The sequence below is a fragment of the Tyto alba genome, unplaced genomic scaffold (genome assembly GCF_018691265.1).
Source record: "Tyto alba isolate M040663 unplaced genomic scaffold, T.alba_DEE_v4.0 Super-Scaffold_40, whole genome shotgun sequence".
NCBI lineage: Eukaryota > Metazoa > Chordata > Aves > Strigiformes > Tytonidae > Tyto > Tyto alba.
Genome location: NW_024881316.1, coordinates 48,554,358 through 48,576,249, shown reverse-complemented (window position 1 = coordinate 48,576,249; position 21,892 = coordinate 48,554,358). Strand labels below are relative to the sequence as shown.

The 21,892-nt window shown below is 48.9% G+C and overlaps 2 long non-coding RNA genes across 13 annotated transcripts; both read right to left on the bottom strand.

Annotated features, from left to right (window-relative positions):
- Nucleotides 1–258: 258 nt before the first annotated feature.
- Nucleotides 259–10,657, bottom strand: LOC122154516. Of its 7 annotated transcripts, none has more exons than XR_006166470.1 (6): nt 10,491–10,657; nt 9,412–9,632; nt 5,823–6,019; nt 2,752–4,386; nt 1,549–1,770; nt 259–1,221 (listed from the first exon to the last, which is right to left on the bottom strand). It is a non-coding gene; the product is annotated as an uncharacterized LOC122154516 (long non-coding RNA). The 7 variants fall into 7 exon arrangements; XR_006166468.1 differs by having other exon boundaries at nt 1,549–3,042; nt 4,234–4,386; XR_006166469.1 differs by having other exon boundaries at nt 1,549–4,386; nt 9,412–9,647.
- Nucleotides 10,658–11,343: 686 nt separating this feature from the next.
- On the bottom strand, nt 11,344–21,751 carry LOC122154519. Of its 6 annotated transcripts, none has more exons than XR_006166476.1 (6): nt 21,566–21,751; nt 20,487–20,707; nt 16,898–17,094; nt 15,312–15,464; nt 12,627–14,124; nt 11,344–12,299 (listed from the first exon to the last, which is right to left on the bottom strand). It is a non-coding gene; the product is annotated as an uncharacterized LOC122154519 (long non-coding RNA). The 6 variants fall into 6 exon arrangements; XR_006166477.1 differs by having other exon boundaries at nt 16,982–17,094; nt 20,487–20,722; nt 21,566–21,750; XR_006166473.1 differs by having other exon boundaries at nt 16,982–17,094; nt 21,566–21,750.
- Between the last annotated feature and the right edge of the window lie 141 nt (nt 21,752–21,892).

Sequence of the window (21,892 nt, the reverse complement as noted above, 5' to 3'; positions counted from 1 at the left end):
TCACCTCGCCGCAAGATGTTCTCTGGGAGTCACAAAGCAAGGCGGCATTGCTCTGCTGGTCCGTGGGGTTTCTGTCCGTTAGAAATCACGTCACGCCGAGGATCACGAACCGTAACCCAACGTAAAGACCGTGGGGTTAGATGATGGCTGGGTCTGGCTTCGCAGAGCAACCTCTGATACGCCGCCGTCAACACACTTTGCAGTTTGCTTAATGAAGGCGGTTCATTAATAGAGCTCAACAGTAATAATCGGAGACAGTTGGAACAATATTACAATTTATTCCCATTAGACGGCTCGGCTGCTCAACCGCAGCTACTGATCTCAGAGACCGAGAATGAAACTATAATGCGAAGATGCAAAAAAAGAAATCTCATTTAAATGGTCATGGTTGAAAGCCCTTGCAGCTGCTATTTTAGATCAAAACAAAGATTCTCTCTGTGTTATTTTGAAAGGCCAGATTTCAGCAAGGACAGGGGGAAAGAAAAAAAAAAAAAAAAAACAAAACAGCAAACCAACCAATTCAGAATTGTAATCCTTTGGGCCTTCAACATCGAATGAGATTTTATGGCATAAATAAATAAAGAACACATTTCCAAGTGGTTTTGAGATAAGATTTTAGAAGGTAGCTCTTCTTGCCCAGAAGAATTGCACTCAATATCTATCATTTCATGCCTGCTTGACCTGAGGAATATCTTGTCAAGGCAGAGAGAAAACAAATATTAAATTGGTATTTAAGTAACACTGGGATTAAAGTCCATGTTCTTAAGAGCATCCCAAGTGAGCATGAGAGTTAAGAAGATGTCTTAGAGTTAAAAAAAAAAAAAAAGAAAGAAAAAATAACAGCAGGTCAGATCAAACAGGGTGGCAAAAGCTTTAAACAACATTTTTTTGTGCATAGCAGCAGAAAGTAGCAGCTCCTGGGTATGCCACGCTTGCAGCTCAGCCCCACAGCCCCGTGTTGTGGTGGGGTTCTTGTTGGGAGAGGGGAGGACCTGCTTTCAGCCCGCACAGTTGGTTCTTGCACTTGTGGACTTGAGGATCCAATTACAGGATGAAACCGGGCTTTGAACTTCTTGTGGTATTTTCCAGCCGGGGCCTCAGCAAACCGCACCAGCGTCTTCTGAAACCGAGTACTTTGCAATGGAGATAAATATAATCCCCGCTTTACAGCTGGGCATGATGAGCCGCAAGTGGAGGGTGATGTTTTTTCTGTTGAGTCACCTGGAATACAATTTAAATAAGTGGGATGAAACCTGCCAGATGTGCATACTGCTGGGGATAGCAGGTGTCACCCAAATCCAGCCCTTCCTCCTGCATCTTCTCCTCTGATATTAGTTATCATTGGTCTCTCTGTTATATGTAAAATTAAATAGTAAATCTTGTGGGGAAAGGATTGCAGACCAGCTTTTCATTTGATAGAAAGAGGGGCCAGCATGTTTTAAGTGCCATATACATGGACAATAACAAGTGAAAGCATCCAATTCTTGCAAGCTTTGCTTCAGTTTTCTACTTGGGATGAAGAATTTATTTTAAAATCTGAAAACTCACCCTTTCAACCTTTCTTCCATTCTAATTGCCAAAGAGAAACCAGATTCGCACGTGATCGTTGCTACGTTCTGCAAACTTCTCTGAAGACGGAGACATCCTCGGAGGCCAAAGAACCATCCTCAGCTTCAACGTCGGGTTTTATCGGGGCTCTGGGAAGGCAATGACTTCTCATGGCTCTGCAGTCTTGCCTCTGGACATTTCCTTTATGCGAGCCCCTGCCTCCTGCAATGAATTACAGTAATGCAACTTATCTTGCACCGGGCACAAGCTACCTCAGTGTAATTACCCCACTGTGAATTCCTCGGCAAGCCCTTTCCCTGGCTCAGAGTTTCACAATCTGTGGGAAGCATCTCCCTGGAGGGGCACAGCTTGGAGGGAGGATATTGTTTCCATTCACAGCACTGGAACATGCTAATTATTCTGGGAGGAAAGGGGGGGTGGGGTGGGGGGGGTGGCAGCTTTCACTTGGGAGGGACAGGCTGGGCAAATAGTTTGTGAAACGCCAACTTAACCCCATCTTGTAGGGAATTGTCTGCAGCTCTTTTCCCCCTTCCTAGTTACTGTAATGAGGGCCTGACTTCCCAGATTAGCTCTGGCTATTTAAATGCTAATTTAATTAACAAAACATCCGGGGGGGGGGGGGGGGGGGGGAAGCATTACTTGTCCCTCCCATTCATTTATCGAATTTCTGAATGCAACACTATTTTCATCAGGTTGAGGAGCTACAGTCATTGCTACACCCACCTGGTCATAGCAGGGATTAAAGCAGTGATGTGGAGGAGAGAAAAAGAGGGCCTCCGTCTCATTTTTTTATAAGCAACTGAATTTCATTGGTTTTGTTTAGAAGTAACCAAGTCAAAACAGTTTAATGTGTCCCACATAACTGGGATGGCTGGGGTGTGTGTATCACCAGGACCCAAGGGAAGAAGATGGCTTTTGTTTTTATTTAGGTGAAGGTATGAATGGTTTGGATCTCGGATCTTCTAGATAGAACTGTATCTCAGGGCAAGCCAGAAAACATGACAGTCTTTTGGAAGTCTTCTTCCAGTCCATAACAAGTAACAAATCAATTGTATTTTAAATATTTTTTTTCATTTGTTAGACTGCGTATCAAAAGAGACGCATCAATTATGAATTTGCAGTAGACCTACTTTCTGCCCATAAATCATTCAGGTGTTGGAAAACTAAAACAGAGGATCTTACTAGTGTTTAGTTAGTTGTATGCAAACTCTTAAGGGGTCCACTTCTGCAAGAAGCTGAGCACCAACTGGGACAGTCCCAGTCAGAGACTGGGAGGCATTCAGGGCAGCCAGCAGCACTTTAGCATCTTCAGTGATCAGGTTCTCAGCACAAAAATATTTGGCGAAACAGTTTAAAAACAAGACCTGTTGCTGTTTTGCATTTTTCATAGATTGTTGTTTTGGCCAGTCCCAGGAGTAAAGAGTTTTATTCTGGTACGATAAGTTTGCCTTCAGGTTTATCTTGCTTTTCAGTCTGGAGATACAAATATATAAATGTAGTAGAAATTTATAGGTACGTAGAAGCGAAAACAGAAGATAGATTTGTTATAAATTTCTTTCAACTATAATCAAGAAAGCAAGCACCAAGGGAAATTGGTATTAAGAACAGGTCAAGAAATCTGGATAAAAGAGAAATTCAATTTATCCAAATCAGTTGTCAAAACTCTGCTTGATATCAAAATGTTGTCTGCTTTTTGTTTTTTGTTGTTTGTTTGTTTGTTTTTTTTTTTTAAAAGGAATTGCTGAAATTTCTCAGCCAACACTTTGCGCAAATGTACAGGTTTGGGAGACTCACATTCATTTTAGCAAGGCACTTTCTGTGCTCCATTATTTTAATAGGAACTTCCTATAATCAAAGGATTGATTGTTCCCTGGGTCATTCGTGACTCTGAATTTCACTGATCCTGGCATGAACTTTTGAAGGTATTTGAGTGTGGCCTCCTAGTCTCAGTGTGAAAAGTATTCACGGCCAAATAAATGAACTCTCGAAGTCTTCTTGCGGCACTAGATTATAACAGATTAAAACCCGAACCACACTTTTTATAGACAGCCCCCTCTTTTTAAAAGTTATTCCAGAGTTCAAAGTCCTGGTCATAAATCTCATGGCATTATAGGACATGTATTACCCAGAGGAAAGCACAAATCAATAGCCAGACCCCGATGTCTCCATAAACCCCATATGTGCCCTGTTTATAGCAGTGAAATTTCTTACACTTTGGCTGGGGTGCTTCTCCCATACAGTGGGATTTCAGTACAAATTCATACTTCTGGCAGCAACGCAAGGCCAGGCAATATTAGCAAATTTTGTGCTGGTAGGATGAGGTTCCTGATGAGTATTTTCTCATTGACTAAAAATTTCTATTATTCTTATCAGCTGTTCAGTTTGCTGATACAGAGTGTTTCAGAGCAACTGGTTTTACCAGCCGTGTTACATTTTCTTTGAGAGGTTCTTTCCTCAGGTAAAGACTCCACACTGGATTTCCTTTGTTTGAAAGGAAAATAGATTTTCTGTCTTTGGAGAAAATGGAGAATCTCTGAAGAACTTGAAAAATACAAAATTAGCGGGAGAGCGTTTCTAGCAGTTGTAAGACAAGTTTGTAGTTCTATAAAAGCAAAAATCCCAACACAATGGCAATTACGGGTACTCTGATGAACGCATATTTACCGAGCTGTGTAATGTTTCCCGCGTTTATCTCCTAGTACTTCTGAGATACATGAATGGTCAGGGCTGAACTGCCTTGACTTCAAAGGTTGGAATATTTTACAGCTTCATCTGCTGAATCATGTTGGTTTTGCTCCACTTCTGCAGAGGCGCCGCCTGCAAAAGCCACATTTTTTTGCTTTTCTGCCCATCCACACCTTGTCTCTTCTTCACCTTCCCTCTTCCCCAGAAGCTGTACAGCTTCAGAGCATGTCCTGGTAATCCAGACACCGACAGACACTGGCCAAGATCCTAATCCAAACCCAGATCTAAATTATCCAGCTGCATTTACACTAATAATAATAATAATAATAATAATAAAAAAACCCTAATGTGTTTTGCCTATGTTTAGCAAATAACACCGCAGGCTAAATTGCCAGCTCCAGATACCCCCAGATTTAACGAGTTGGTAATTTGATGTTGAAACTTGGGAAATTTTGATAAATGGGGATGCTGCTGTCAGTGCCGGGAGCTGTAGAATTTATGGATGAAATGGGATTTTATCAGCGACGACCAAAAATTCCTTTCTGACTCTATAGGCAAGAGTGACGCCCGGTGGCTACGGAGCAAAATAAAATCAGGTCTAATTGTAATGGTCCCCTTTCCTGTCCTTCCTTATTTATTGATTTTCCCCTGCTGCTTTTAAGGAAAGAGCTGGGGACAAGCAAGGACTTCTACCCGCCCTCGCAGCATGAGCACCCATTGCCTGGTGGCACCCATTCCCCTGGACCAGCTCCTTTGGGGTGAAAGTGGGAGAGCAAAGGGGTGCTGGCAACTCTCCCATGGCTCCTAAAATGCTGCAGCCAAGCATGGAGACACAGATGTGGTCCTGGCACCCTGAATTTGGGCAGAGGATTTCCACTGATCTTGCCACAACCCTTATGTGGCCCTTCCCAGGGTTTGTCTACGCTCAGGGCTTGCGCTCGTTAGGACACGAGATGGGATTTCTTTTATCCATATTTCAGCTAAAATGGCAGCAAACTCATTAGCACGGGTTATCAGAGAGAAGTAAATACCGGGGGCCTCCTTTTTGCTTTGTGCCTACTACGTAGTGCTTATCATACAGTATAGATTATGTGACAAAAAGAATGAAACAGCATTTTGACTACTACTGTCTACGTAACCCTAAACCCTAATACCTTCAGCTAAGCGGTTATTGATGGGTATTATGAATGGTTAACTACCTGAAGGAAAGTGTTCAAAAAAAAAAAAAAAGGAGTAATCTTTGCCGAAGGGCTAAAAATGTACTTTATTTGGACTTTAATTTGGACTTACTAGAAATGAAAATGGAAATGCCCAGGTAATTACCTCACTCACTGAGCTGTGGCTTTAATAAATGTCAAGTGTTGGGAGTGTACTGCTAAAAGCTGGTGTCATGGGCCTCTGCTGGAAACGTGCCCATTGAACAAACAAACCAGTTTGGCTCCTAAATCAAAAGTCCCCGTGGTATTTCTGTATGGGTGAGCATTGACATTAGATGTTCCCTAAGGTACCTATCCATATCTCAATGTGTTATAAAGAGGGAACTCAACCTGAGGTCTGGGTCTGCTTACTGGGAAAATGAAGCCCAGCTCTGATACTTAGACCTTGCTTCTGTCTCTGCTTCCAGACCTCCGCTTCACTGGTGTACATGATACCTGGATTTAGGAGCTCACTGGTGCGGTTTCCAATTGAAAACATGGAGCGGGGAAGGATTGTTGAAGGGACAGATTGAGGTACTCTGGTCCTTCACTCATGGATGCCTGCAAAACTAAGAAAACACAAAAATATTTTCTCTTAAAATTTGGGAATACCTCTCCCGATTGCGAATAACTGGGATGGGAAGGAGCATCGGGTTTGTGCCGGTAAGTTTTCTGAGTTTTCAGAAAGGCAAAGAACCACGTTATTACGAGTGAAGAGCATGAAGGAGAGCTTGTTGCACAGCACAAGGCCATCGCAACCAGAGAAGCAAGGAGCAGTGTGTAGCTGCCAGAAATACCAAGCCACCTCTTCCAACACCCCTCAGCTCAAAGGCCCATCTCTTTGCAGAGACATCCTCTTGCCCAGAGCTGCATTGTACAGCATACGGCCTCCCGCTTGCCTTGAGGAGATGTCTCTTAAGAGGCTCTTCCACAGTCAGCTTCACAGCCACACTGTTGCTCCTAATATTCATCACATGCGGGATCAAAAAATTACGTCTGCAGAAAGTTGCTCCAGAACAAAAATGTCATTCAATCATAGAGTGGTTTGGGTTGGAAGGGACCTCAGAGATCACCCAGTCCCAACCCCCCTGCCCCGGGCAGGGCCCCCTTCCCCCAGCCCAGGGGGCTCCCAGCCCCGTCCAACCTGGCCTTGAACCCTTCCAGGGAGGGGGCAGCCACAGCTGCTCTGGGCAACTTGTGCCAGCGCCTCACTGCCCTCACAGTAAAGAATTTCTTCCTTACATCTAATCGAAATCTACCCCCTTTCAGTTTAAAACTGTTGCTCCTTGTCCTCTTGCAACAGACCCTATTAAAATGTCTCTCTGCATCTTTCTTATAAGCCCCCTTTAAGTACTGAAAGGCGGCAATAAGGTCTCCCCAAGAGCTTTCCCTTCTCCAGGCTGAACCACCCCAAACCTTTCATCATGGGAAAGGTGTTTAATCCCTCTGATTATTTCTGTGGCCTCCTCTGGCCCTGCTCAAGCAGGTCAGTGTCCTTCTGATGTCAGGGGCCCCAGGCTGGCCCCAGCACTGCAGGGGGGTCTCCCCAGAGCGGAGCAGAGGGGGAGAATCCCCTCCCTGGCCCTGCTGCCCCCCCTGCTCTGGCTGCAGCCCAGAACACGGGTGGCTTTCTGGGCTGCGAGCAGACATTGCCGGGTCATGTCCAGCTTTTCATCCACCAGTACTCCCAAGTCCTTCTCTGTGGGGCTGCTCTCAATCCACTCATCCCCCAGCCTGTATTGTTACTGGGGATTGCCCTGACCCATGTGCAGGACCTTGCATTTGGCCTTGTTGATCTCCAAGAGGTTCACATGGGCCCACTTCTTAAGCTTGTCCAGGTCCCTCTGGAAGGCATGCCTTCCCTCAGGTGAGGCAACTGCACCACTCAGTTTGGTGTCATTCACTAATTTGATGAGGGTGCACTCAATCCCACTGTCTATGTCATTGGTGAAGACATGAAATAGTACTGGTCCCAGTACAAACCCTTTAGGGACACCACTCCTTACTGGTTTCCCCCTGGACATTGAGCCATTGACCATAACTCTTAACTCAACTCTTTTGTTAACCCTTTCCCTCTGCATGAAGAGCAGTCAAAGCTACTGGGGGCGGGACAGAACACGGGGAGCCCCAACATTCCTTGCCAGGCAACACTCAAACAGAATCCACAGGACATAAGTGACCATGGCACTGCCAGCTCTGCAGCACACACTGTGCGGCCCTGGGGCTCCTCCGATGGCCCAGCTACTGCAGCCATTCCTCTTCCCCAAAACCTTCTACACCAGAGGTGAGGACTAACCCTGACCCCGACAGCCCCGGGACTCGCTCTGGGGAAATTCAGAGCCCTTTCTCCGTTGCGCCTCTCCCTTCTCCTTCTCAGTCCCCTCATGCGCCCTCCTGTCCCGGCTTGGGATGTGATCACCAGTGAGTGCTCATGTCTCTCTGTCAGGATCAACCTGCCCAGTAAATATAATTTATAGATAATTCCCCAATCTCTTGGAGCCATCTCTCCCATTTCACCACCACATGGACAATCGTCCCTGCCACAAGCTCCCCACTCACCCGGCACAGAGCAGGGGGATGTCTGTGCTCAGGGCTGGCTCAGGGGGTGCCCCAGGAGATTCCTCCAGGTCCTCACCCCTGCACATCTCCCTCTCACCTCTGCAGGTCTGCAGATGGCTCCAAGCAGCAGCTGCTTCAACCCCCATGTCTCCCACTCGGAGTGGACGAGCACCAACCTGCCTCCAGCTGCCACCTTTGTCACCGGCCACAGCGTTGCTTCCCGGCCAGGTGCTGCCCTGTGGGGACCCCCGGGCTGCGGCTCCCCCCGGCCTGGGCAGAGCAATGGGCCCCCCAGAGCCAAGCTGAGCTGTCCTGCCCCACAACTGTCAGGGCAGAGCAGCGGCCTCAGCCCGTCCAGTGCTGCCACCGTCCCTCCGCAGCCACCACCACGTCGAGGGACAGTACACGCACCATGGCCTGTCCAGCAGAGCCAACCGCTGGCGGCACCCCCAGGCAGTGGCAGCCACCCAGGCAACAATATCCCCATGGTTAAGGACATCCTCCCAGGTGTTGACATCTCCCTGGCGAGTGATGTCCCCATGGATGAGGACATCCTCCCAGGTGTTGACATCTCCCTGGCGAGTGATGTCCCCATGGATGAGGACATCCTCCCAGGTGTTGATATCTCCCTGGCGAGTGATGTCCCCATGGATGAGGACATCCTCCCAGGATGTGACATCTCCCTGGCGAGTGATGTCCCCATGGATGAGGGCACCCCCCTGGGTGGTAACATCTCCCCCAGCCACTCTGCTGCCCTCCACGTCCAAGCCATCAGGGACCCCGGGGTGATTCCAGCCGGTGACGTTGTGCTGCCTGAGGTGGTGCTGCTGGAAGAGGCTATGAGGCACTTGGATTGCTCCCTGGGGGCAAGGGGGGGATCAGCCGGGACGATTCCAGCAGCGTCCCCGTGCCCGTGGACACCGGTGGCACTAGTGGCTCCATCCCCCAGCGCAGGATCAGCTCGCTGTGGCTGCCCGAGAAGATGCTCCCCAATGACTCGTGTCCCCAAGGCCTCCAAAGCCACCTTGAGCAGGGAGCACTTAACTCCCATCAGGATGAGGGCTGAGGATCCACGGCAGGACGTGGGGACAGACCTGCCACCCCCTCAGGGCAGTGTGTCCCGGCACGACACCAGCCGGGAGAAGCGAGCGGAGAAGCGAGCGGAGAAGCAAGGGGAGAAGCGAGCGGAGAAGCGAGGGGAGAAGCGGCAAAATGGCTCCCGGCCAGAAAATGGCGGCAAGCGCAAGGCCCCTGCAGCCAGTGCTGGGGCGGGGGGTGGGACTGGGCCTGTTGCGGGGAACGGGTGGGTTTGGGGAGGGGGGAGGGTGTGTTGACGATGTAGTAGCTTTGGTAGTGCGTGTTTTGTTCTCAGTTTTTCCATTAAAAGCCATTTATCCAGAACCTGTCCGTGCCTCACTGACGTCCTCCAGGCAGGTGACATCCGTAGCTCTTCCCTCGTCCTCTAATGCCGTCACTCCATCATGGAAGGCCGCTGGATTAGTCGGGCACGATTTGCCCTCGGCGAAGCCACGCTGGCTGTCTCTAAAGCGGCTGCTGAGCTGTTGTCATTCCATTTTCTAGCTCTGCAGTCACCAGTTGTGAGGCATTCATGACTCTCGGCCGCTATGAATTTACAAACTGGCAAAAATGAGCTCTCTAAAGTAGAAACATCCTTCCCAGTAAACTGCCCTGGCATTTTATCGGAATCTGTTTTAGTTTTCCTGCTCTGTGCTGAAATCCTGTAAATTCTTCACCATTGCTTCTGCCACTGTTAGTGCTACTGGTCCCCAGAAATGTTCCAGCTCCCTCTTGCCTGAAATCGCTTTTGAATTCACTCCCTGCTGTAACATCGCAAACCGATTTGCCGCACACTCTATCTCCTACAACATTTCTTAAGTAAGCACCTTACAACTGGCCTTTTTTGACATGCCAAGCTAATAGCTACTGTTTCATTTTGCATTTCTCATAGTACCAGGGAATGTGAAATACTATTTTTAATATATTGCTGCCTATCCTCACTTTCTGCATTAGTTTCACAGATTTTCAGTATACTTCTTTCACTATTTCTTTTCGTCACCAGATTTTCTGCAGAATAGCCCTCTGCCAAAGTTTGTTGCCTTACAGTGATTTTTGTCTTTGCCCTTTGCTACATAGAAGCCAGCACAAATAAGGGAAAAACTGACTATACAAGAGAGTGTGAAAATACCTTACGTCTAAATGACAAAACTAAGATCTTCATAAAGATTAATTAATAAATAAATATACCTATACACACTTCCCCCCCACCCCCCCCCCGACACATACACCTATAAACACGCCCCCGCGACGGGTCACGCGCACCTCGACACCCACACCTGCCCCTACAGACACCCATGAGGACCGGCACCCCCCGGCCTCCCGCCCCGCTCTGCCCCTCGGGCCCGCTCCCCTCACACCAGCGCCGGGGAGCGGGGGAGTGTCACTGAGGGAGGAAAGTCTCACCTCGCCGGTTCGTGGGGCGGACGCGCACCGCCACCTTCACTTTGGAGTCCCCCATCGCGCTGCTCCAACCTCCTCCCCGGCTCCTTCGTCCCTCCTCGGCTTCCGTTTACGGAGGGACAACCGGCGGGGCGGGGAGGAGGGCGGAGCGGGGCGGGAGGGGGTGTCAAACCGGGGGGAGGGGGGGGGGCGGAGGAAGGGAGGCACCGTGTGTGACCGACGTCCGGCTGGACTACAGATCCCAGCGTGCAGCGCCGCCCACCCCGCCGCTCCGGGGAGGCGGGCAGCGAGGCGCGATGCCCGCTGGGAGTTGTAGTCCTTTCCGCGCCCGTCTCCTGGCGGGACAGCATTGCATGCTGGGATATGTGGTCCGCTAGCATAGACGAGTTTCGTGAGGGGGCGAGCCCCAAATGGCGTTTGTGGGTTGTGTCGCGCTGACAGAGAAGGGGGGTCTCAGGCTCACCCCAGGTCCTGCCACACATCACCAGAGTGGCTGTGGGCCAGCCCTGTCCCACCTCAGTCTGTGCTGCCTGTGCCTCGGGCCCTTTTTGAGGGAATACTGCGATATATCGCAGCATCGCCGCTGCGACCCAAAACCTCACCTCGCCGCAAGATGTTCTCTGGGAGTCACAAAGCAAGGCGGCATTGCTCTGCTGGTCCGTGGGGTTTCTGTCCGTTAGAAATCACGTCACGCCGAGGATCACGAACCGTAACCCAACGTAAAGACCGTGGGGTTAGATGATGGCTGGGTCTGGCTTCGCAGAGCAACCTCTGATACGCCGCCGTCAACACACTTTGCAGTTTGCTTAATGAAGGCGGTTCATTAATAGAGCTCAACAGTAATAATCGGAGACAGTTGGAACAATATTACAATTTATTCCCATTAGACGGCTCGGCTGCTCAACCGCAGCTACTGATCTCAGAGACCGAGAATGAAACTATAATGCGAAGATGCAAAAAAAGAAATCTCATTTAAATGGTCATTTAAAAGCCCTTGCAGCTGCTATTTTAGATCAAAACAAAGATTCTCTCTGTGTTATTTTGAAAGGCCAGATTTCAGCAAGGACGGGGGGAAAAAAAAAAAGAAAACAAAACAGCAAACCAACAAATTCAGAATTGTAATCCTTTGGGCCTTCAACATCGAATGAGATTTTATGGCATAAATAAATAAAGAACACATTTCCAAGTGGTTTTGAGATAAGATCTTAGAAGGTAGCTCTTCTTGCCCAGAAGAATTGCACTCAATATCTATCATTTCATGCCTGCTTGACCTGAGGAATATCTTGTCAAGGCAGAGAGAAAACAAATATTAAATTGGTATTTAAGTAACACTGGGATTAAAGTCCATGTTCTTAAGAGCATCCCAAGTGAGCATGAGAGTTAAGAAGATGTCTTAGAGTTAAAAAAAAAAAAAAAAGAAAGAAAAAATAACAGCAGGTCAGATCAAACAGGGTGGCAAAAGCTTTAAACAACATTTTTTTGTGCATAGCAGCAGAAAGTAGCAGCTCCTGGGTATGCCACGCTTGCAGCTCAGCCCCACAGCCCCGTGTTGTGGTGGGGTTCTTGTTGGAAGAGGGGAGGACCTGCTGTCAGCCCGCACAGTTGGTTCTTGCACTTGTGGACTTGAGGATCCAATTACAGGATGAAACCGGGCTTTGAACTTCTTGTGGTATTTTCCAGCCGGGGCCTCAGCAAACCGCACCAACGTCTTCTGAAACCGAGTACTTTGCAATGGAGGTAAATATAATCCCCGCTTTACAGCTGGGCATGATGAGCCGCAAGTGGAGGGTGATGTTTTTTCTGTTGAGTCACCTGGAATACGATTTAAATAAGTGGGATGAAACCTGCCAGATGTGCATACTGCTGGGGATAGCAGGTGTCACCCAAATCCAGCCCTTCCTCCTGCATCTTCTCCTCTGATATTAGTTATCATTGGTCTCTCTGTTATATGTAAAATTAAATAGTAAATCTTGTGGGGAAAGGATTGCAGACCAGCTTTTCATTTGATAGAAAGAGGGGCCAGCATGTTTTAAGTGCCATATACATGGACAATAACAAGTGAAAGCATCCAATTCTTGCAAGCTTTGCTTCAGTTTTCTACTTGGGATGAAGAATTTATTTTAAAATCTGAAAACTCACCCTTTCAACCTTTCTTCCATTCTAATTGCCAAAGAGAAACCAGATTCGCACGTGATCGTTGCTACGTTCTGCAAACTTCTCTGAAGACGGAGACATCCTCGGAGGCCAAAGAACCATCCTCAGCTTCAACGTCGGGTTTTATCGGGGCTCTGGGAAGGCGATGACTTCTCATGGCTCTGCAGTCTTGCCTCTGGACATTTCCTTTATGCGAGCCCCTGCCTCCTGCAATGAATTACAGTAATGCAACTTATCTTGCACCGGGCACAAGCTACCTCAGTGTAATTACCCCACTGTGAATTCCTCGGCAAGCCCTTTCCCTGGCTCAGAGTTTCACAATCTGTGGGAAGCATCTCCCTGGAGGGGCACAGCTTGGAGGGAGGATATTGTTTCCATTCACAGCACTGGAACATGCTAATTATTCTGGGAGGAAAGGGGGGGTGGGGTGGGGGGGGTGGCAGCTTTCACTTGGGAGGGACAGGCTGGGCAAATAGTTTGTGAAACGCCAACTTAACCCCATCTTGTAGGGAATTGTCTGCAGCTCTTTTCCCCCTTCCTAGTTACTGTAATGAGGGCCTGACTTCCCAGATTAGCTCTGGCTATTTAAATGCTAATTTAATTAACAAAACATCCGGGGGGGGGGGGGGGGGGGGGGGGGAAGCATTACTTGTCCCTCCCATTCATTTATCGAATTTCTGAATGCAACACTATTTTCATCAGGTTGAGGAGCTACAGTCATTGCTACACCCACCTGGTCATAGCAGGGATTAAAGCAGTGATGTGGAGGAGAGAAAAAGAGGGCCTCCGTCTCATTTTTTTATAAGCAACTGAATTTCATTGGTTTTGTTTAGAAGTAACCAAGTCAAAACAGTTTAATGTGTCCCACATAACTGGGATGGCTGGGGTGTGTGTATCACCAGGACCCAAGGGAAGAAGATGGCTTTTGTTTTTATTTAGGTGAAGGTATGAATGGTTTGGATCTCGGATCTTCTAGATAGAACTGTATCTCAGGGCAAGCCAGAAAACATGACAGTCTTTTGGAAGTCTTCTTCCAGTCCATAACAAGTAACAAATCAATTGTATTTTAAATATTTTTTTTCATTTGTTAGACTGCGTATCAAAAGAGACGCATCAATTATGAATTTGCAGTAGACCTACTTTCTGCCCATAAATCATTCAGGTGTTGGAAAACTAAAACAGAGGATCTTACTAGTGTTTAGTTAGTTGTATGCAAACTCTTAAGGGGTCCACTTCTGCAAGAAGCTGAGCACCAACTGGGACAGTCCCAGTCAGAGACTGGGAGGCATTCAGGGCAGCCAGCAGCACTTTAGCATCTTCAGTGATCAGGTTCTCAGCACAAAAATATTTGGCGAAACAGTTTAAAAACAAGACCTGTTGCTGTTTTGCATTTTTCATAGATTGTTGTTTTGGCCAGTCCCAGGAGTAAAGAGTTTTATTCTGGTACGATAAGTTTGCCTTCAGGTTTATCTTGCTTTTCAGTCTGGAGATACAAATATATAAATGTAGTAGAAATTTATAGGTACGTAGAAGCGAAAACAGAAGATAGATTTGTTATAAATTTCTTTCAACTATAATCAAGAAAGCAAGCACCAAGGGAAATTGGTATTAAGAACAGGTCAAGAAATCTGGATAAAAGAGAAATTCAATTTATCCAAATCAGTTGTCAAAACTCTGCTTGATATCAAAATGTTGTCTGCTTTTTGTTTTTGTTGTTTGTTTGTTTTTTTTTTTTTTTTAAAAGGAATTGCTGAAATTTCTCAGCCAACACTTTGCGCAAATGTACAGGTTTGGGAGACTCACATTCATTTTAGCAAGGCACTTCTGTGCTCCATTATTTTAATAGGAACTTCCTATAATCAAAGGATTGATTGTTCCCTGGGTCATTCGTGACTCTGAATTTCACTGATCCTGGCATGAACTTTTGAAGGTATTTGAGTGTGGCCTCCTAGTCTCAGTGTGAAAAGTATTCACGGCCAAATAAATGAACTCTCGAAGTCTTCTTGCGGCACTAGATTATAACAGATTAAAACCCGAACCACACTTTTTATAGACAGCCCCCTCTTTTTAAAAGTTATTCCAGAGTTCAAAGTCCTGGTCATAAATCTCATGGCATTATAGGACATGTATTACCCAGAGGAAAGCACAAATCAATAGCCAGACCCCGATGTCTCCATAAACCCCATATGTGCCCTGTTTATAGCAGTGAAATTTCTTACACTTTGGCTGGGGTGCTTCTCCCATACAGTGGGATTTCAGTACAAATTCATACTTCTGGCAGCAACGCAAGGCCAGGCAATATTAGCAAATTTTGTGCTGGTAGGATGAGGTTCCTGATGAGTATTTTCTCATTGACTAAAATTTCTATTATTCTTATCAGCTGTTCAGTTTGCTGATACAGAGTGTTTCAGAGCAACTGGTTTTACCAGCCGTGTTACATTTTCTTTGAGAGGTTCTTTCCTCAGGTAAAGACTCCACACTGGATTTCCTTTGTTTGAAAGGAAAATAGATTTTCTGTCTTTGGAGAAAATGGAGAATCTCTGAAGAACTTGAAAAATACAAAATTAGCGGGAGAGCGTTTCTAGCAGTTGTAAGACAAGTTTGTAGTTCTATAAAGCAAAAATCCCAACACAATGGCAATTACGGGTACTCTGATGAACGCATATTTACCGAGCTGTGTAATGTTTCCCGCGTTTATCTCCTAGTACTTCTGAGATACATGAATGGTCAGGGCTGAACTGCCTTGACTTCAAAGGTTGGAATATTTTACAGCTTCATCTGCTGAATCATGTTGGTTTTGCTCCACTTCTGCAGAGGCGCCGCCTGCAAAAGCCACATTTTTTTGCTTTTCTGCCCATCCACACCTTGTCTCTTCTTCACCTTCCCTCTTCCCCAGAAGCTGTACAGCTTCAGAGCATGTCCTGGTAATCCAGACACCGACAGACACTGGCCAAGATCCTAATCCAAACCCAGATCTAAATTATCCAGCTGCATTTACACTAATAATAATAATAATAATAATAATAAAAAACCCTAATGTGTTTTGCCTATGTTTAGCAAATAACACCGCAGGCTAAATTGCCAGCTCCAGATACCCCCAGATTTAACGAGTTGGTAATTTGATGTTGAAACTTGGGAAATTTTGATAAATGGGGATGCTGCTGTCAGTGCCGGGAGCTGTAGAATTTATGGATGAAATGGGATTTTATCAGCGACGACCAAAAATTCCTTTCTGACTCTATAGGCAAGAGTGACGCCCGGTGGCTACGGAGCAAAATAAAATCAGGTCTAATTGTAATGGTCCCCTTTCCTGTCCTTCCTTATTTATTGATTTTCCCCTGCTGCTTTTAAGGAAAGAGCTGGGGACAAGCAAGGACTTCTACCCGCCCTCGCAGCATGAGCACCCATTGCCTGGTGGCACCCATTCCCCTGGACCAGCTCCTTTGGGGTGAAAGTGGGAGAGCAAAGGGGTGCTGGCAACTCTCCCATGGCTCCTAAAATGCTGCAGCCAAGCATGGAGACACAGATGTGGTCCTGGCACCCTGAATTTGGGCAGAGGATTTCCACTGATCTTGCCACAACCCTTATGTGGCCCTTCCCAGGGTTTGTCTACGCTCAGGGCTTGCGCTCGTTAGGACACGAGATGGGATTTCTTTTATCCATATTTCAGCTAAAATGGCAGCAAACTCATTAGCACGGGTTATCAGAGAGAAGTAAATACCGGGGCCTCCTTTTTGCTTTGTGCCTACTACGTAGTGCTTATCATACAGTATAGATTATGTGACAAAAAGAATGAAACAGCATTTTGACTACTACTGTCTACGTAACCCTAAACCCTAATACCTTCAGCTAAGCGGTTATTGATGGGTATTATGAATGGTTAACTACCTGAAGGAAAGTGTTCAAAAAAAAAAAAAAAGGAGTAATCTTTGCCGAAGGGCTAAAAATGTACTTTATTTGGACTTTAATTTGGACTTACTAGAAATGAAAATGGAAATGCCCAGGTAATTACCTCACTCACTGAGCTGTGGCTTTAATAAATGTCAAGTGTTGGGAGTGTACTGCTAAAAGCTGGTGTCATGGGCCTCTGCTGGAAACGTGCCCATTGAACAAACAAACCAGTTTGGCTCCTAAATCAAAGTCCCCGTGGTATTTCTGTATGGGTGAGCATTGACATTAGATGTTCCCTAAGGTACCTATCCATATCTCAATGTGTTATAAAGAGGGAACTCAACCTGAGGTCTGGGTCTGCTTACTGGGAAAATGAAGCCCAGCTCTGATACTTAGACCTTGCTTCTGTCTCTGCTTCCAGACCTCCGCTTCACTGGTGTACATGATACCTGGATTTAGGAGCTCACTGGTGCGGTTTCCAATTGAAAACATGGAGCGGGGAAGGATTGTTGAAGGGACAGATTGAGGTACTCTGGTCCTTCACTCATGGATGCCTGCAAAACTAAGAAAACACAAAAATATTTCTCTTAAAATTTGGGAATACCTCTCCCGATTGCGAATAACTGGGATGGGAAGGAGCATCGGGTTTGTGCCGGTAAGTTTTCTGAGTTTTCAGAAAGGCAAAGAACCACGTTATTACGAGTGAAGAGCATGAAGGAGAGCTTGTTGCACAGCACAAGGCCATCGCAACCAGAGAAGCAAGGAGCAGTGTGTAGCTGCCAGAAATACCAAGCCACCTCTTCCAACACCCCTCAGCTCAAAGGCCCATCTCTTTGCAGAGACATCCTCTTGCCCAGAGCTGCATTGTACAGCATACGGCCTCCCGCTTGCCTTGAGGAGATGTCTCTTAAGAGGCTCTTCCACAGTCAGCTTCACAGCCACACTGTTGCTCCTAATATTCATCACATGCGGGATCAAAAAATTACGTCTGCAGAAAGTTGCTCCAGAACAAAAATGTCATTCAATCATAGAGTGGTTTGGGTTGGAAGGGACCTCAGAGATCACCCAGTCCCAACCCCCCTGCCCCGGGCAGGGCCCCCTTCCCCCAGCCCAGGGGGCTCCCAGCCCCGTCCAACCTGGCCTTGAACCCTTCCAGGGAGGGGGCAGCCACAGCTGCTCTGGGCAACTTGTGCCAGCGCCTCACTGCCCTCACAGTAAAGAATTTCTTCCTTACATCTAATCGAAATCTACCCCCTTTCAGTTTAAAACTGTTGCTCCTTGTCCTCTTGCAACAGACCCTATTAAAATGTCTCTCTGCATCTTTCTTATAAGCCCCCTTTAAGTACTGAAAGGCGGCAATAAGGTCTCCCCAAGAGCTTTCCCTTCTCCAGGCTGAACCACCCCAAACCTTTCATCATGGGAAAGGTGTTTAATCCCTCTGATTATTTCTGTGGCCTCCTCTGGCCCTGCTCAAGCAGGTCAGTGTCCTTCTGATGTCAGGGGCCCCAGGCTGGCCCCAGCACTGCAGGGGGGTCTCCCCAGAGCGGAGCAGAGGGGGAGAATCCCCTCCCTGGCCCTGCTGCCCCCCCTGCTCTGGCTGCAGCCCAGAACACGGGTGGCTTTCTGGGCTGCGAGCAGACATTGCCGGGTCATGTCCAGCTTTTCATCCACCAGTACTCCCAAGTCCTTCTCTGTGGGGCTGCTCTCAATCCACTCATCCCCCAGCCTGTATTGTTACTGGGGATTGCCCTGACCCATGTGCAGGACCTTGCATTTGGCCTTGTTGATCTCCAAGAGGTTCACATGGGCCCACTTCTTAAGCTTGTCCAGGTCCCTCTGGAAGGCATGCCTTCCCTCAGGTGAGGCAACTGCACCACTCAGTTTGGTGTCATTCACTAATTTGATGAGGGTGCACTCAATCCCACTGTCTATGTCATTGGTGAAGACATGAAATAGTACTGGTCCCAGTACAAACCCTTTAGGGACACCACTCCTTACTGGTTTCCCCCTGGACATTGAGCCATTGACCATAACTCTTAACTCAACTCTTTTGTTAACCCTTTCCCTCTGCATGAAGAGCAGTCAAAGCTACTGGGGGCGGGACAGAACACGGGGAGCCCCAACATTCCTTGCCAGGCAACACTCAAACAGAATCCACAGGACAGAAGTGACCATGGCACTGCCAGCTCTGCAGCACACACTGTGCGGCCCTGGGGCTCCTCCGATGGCCCAGCTACTGCAGCCATTCCTCTTCCCCAAAACCTTCTACACCAGAGGTGAGGACTAACCCTGACCCCGACAGCCCCGGGACTCGCTCTGGGGAAATTCAGAGCCCTTTCTCCGTTGCGCCTCTCCCTTCTCCTTCTCAGTCCCCTCATGCGCCCTCCTGTCCCGGCTTGGGATGTGATCACCAGTGAGTGCTCATGTCTCTCTGTCAGGATCAACCTGCCCAGTAAATATAATTTATAGATAATTCCCCAATCTCTTGGAGCCATCTCTCCCATTTCACCACCACATGGACAATCGTCCCTGCCACAAGCTCCCCACTCACCCGGCACAGAGCAGGGGGATGTCTGTGCTCAGGGCTGGCTCAGGGGGTGCCCCAGGAGATTCCTCCAGGTCCTCACCCCTGCACATCTCCCTCTCACCTCTGCAGGTCTGCAGATGGCTCCAAGCAGCAGCTGCTTCAACCCCCATGTCTCCCACTCGGAGTGGACGAGCACCAACCTGCCTCCAGCTGCCACCTTTGTCACCGGCCACAGCGTTGCTTCCCGGCCAGGTGCTGCCCTGTGGGGACCCCCGGGCTGCGGCTCCCCCCGGCCTGGGCAGAGCAATGGGCCCCCCAGAGCCAAGCTGAGCTGTCCTGCCCCACAACTGTCAGGGCAGAGCAGCGGCCTCAGCCCGTCCAGTGCTGCCACCGTCCCTCCGCAGCCACCACCACGTCGAGGGACAGTACACGCACCATGGCCTGTCCAGCAGAGCCAACCGCTGGCGGCACCCCCAGGCAGTGGCAGCCACCCAGGCAACAATATCCCCATGGTTAAGGACATCCTCCCAGGTGTTGACATCTCCCTGGCGAGTGATGTCCCCATGGATGAGGACATCCTCCCAGGTGTTGACATCTCCCTGGCGAGTGATGTCCCCATGGATGAGGACATCCTCCCAGGTGTTGATATCTCCCTGGCGAGTGATGTCCCCATGGATGAGGACATCCTCCCAGGATGTGACATCTCCCTGGCGAGTGATGTCCCCATGGATGAGGGCACCCCCCTGGGTGGTAACATCTCCCCCAGCCACTCTGCTGCCCTCCACGTCCAAGCCATCAGGGACCCCGGGGTGATTCCAGCCGGTGACGTTGTGCTGCCTGAGGTGGTGCTGCTGGAAGAGGCTATGAGGCACTTGGATTGCTCCCTGGGGGCAAGGGGGGGATCAGCCGGGACGATTCCAGCAGCGTCCCCGTGCCCGTGGACACCGGTGGCACTAGTGGCTCCATCCCCCAGCGCAGGATCAGCTCGCTGTGGCTGCCCGAGAAGATGCTCCCCAATGACTCGTGTCCCCAAGGCCTCCAAAGCCACCTTGAGCAGGGAGCACTTAACTCCCATCAGGATGAGGGCTGAGGATCCACGGCAGGACGTGGGGACAGACCTGCCACCCCCTCAGGGCAGTGTGTCCCGGCACGACACCAGCCGGGAGAAGCGGAGCGGAGAAGCGAGCGGAGAAGCAAGGGGAGAAGCGAGCGGAGAAGCGAGGGGAGAAGCGGCAAAATGGCTCCCGGCCAGAAAATGGCGGCAAGCGCAAGGCCCCTGCAGCCAGTGCTGGGGCGGGGGGTGGGACTGGGCCTGTTGCGGGGAACGGGTGGGTTTGGGGAGGGGGGAGGGTGTGTTGACGATGTAGTAGCTTTGGTAGTGCGTGTTTTGTTCTCAGTTTTTCCATTAAAAGCCATTTATCCAGAACCTGTCCGTGCCTCACTGACGTCCTCCAGGCAGGTGACATCCGTAGCTCTTCCCTCGTCCTCTAATGCCGTCACTCCATCATGGAAGGCCGCTGGATTAGTCGGGCACGATTTGCCCTCGGCGAAGCCACGCTGGCTGTCTCTAAAGCGGCTGCTGAGCTGTTGTCATTCCATTTTCTAGCTCTGCAGTCACCAGTTGTGAGGCATTCATGACTCTCGGCCGCTATGAATTTACAAACTGGCAAAAATGAGCTCTCTAAAGTAGAAACATCCTTCCCAGTAAACTGCCCTGGCATTTTATCGGAATCTGTTTTAGTTTTCCTGCTCTGTGCTGAAATCCTGTAAATTCTTCACCATTGCTTCTGCCACTGTTAGTGCTACTGGTCCCCAGAAATGTTCCAGCTCCCTCTTGCCTGAAATCGCTTTTGAATTCACTCCCTGCTGTAACATCGCAAACCGATTTGCCGCACACTCTATCTCCTACAACATTTCTTAAGTAAGCACCTTACAACTGGCCTTTTTTGACATGCCAAGCTAATAGCTACTGTTTCATTTTGCATTTCTCATAGTACCAGGGAATGTGAAATACTATTTTTAATATATTGCTGCCTATCCTCACTTTCTGCATTAGTTTCACAGATTTTCAGTATACTTCTTTCACTATTTCTTTTCGTCACCAGATTTTCTGCAGAATAGCCCTCTGCCAAAGTTTGTTGCCTTACAGTGATTTTTGTCTTTGCCCTTTGCTACATAGAAGCCAGCACAAATAAGGGAAAAACTGACTATACAAGAGAGTGTGAAAATACCTTACGTCTAAATGACAAAACTAAGATCTTCATAAAGATTAATTAATAAATAAATATACCTATACACACTTCCCCCCCACCCCCCCCCCGACACATACACCTATAAACACGCCCCCGCGACGGGTCACGCGCACCTCGACACCCACACCTGCCCCTACAGACACCCATGAGGACCGGCACCCCCCGGCCTCCCGCCCCGCTCTGCCCCTCGGGCCCGCTCCCCTCACACCAGCGCCGGGGAGCGGGGGAGTGTCACTGAGGGAGGAAAGTCTCACCTCGCCGGTTCGTGGGGCGGACGCGCACCGCCACCTTCACTTTGGAGTCCCCCATCGCGCTGCTCCAACCTCCTCCCCGGCTCCTTCGTCCCTCCTCGGCTTCCGTTTACGGAGGGACAACCGGCGGGGCGGGGAGGAGGGCGGAGCGGGGCGGGAGGGGGTGTCAAACCGGGGGGAGGGGGGGGGCGGAGGAAGGGAGGCACCGTGTGTGACCGACGTCCGGCTGGACTACAGATCCCAGCGTGCAGCGCCGCCCACCCCGCCGCTCCGGGGAGGCGGGCAGCGAGGCGCGATGCCCGCTGGGAGTTGTAGTCCTTTCCGCGCCCG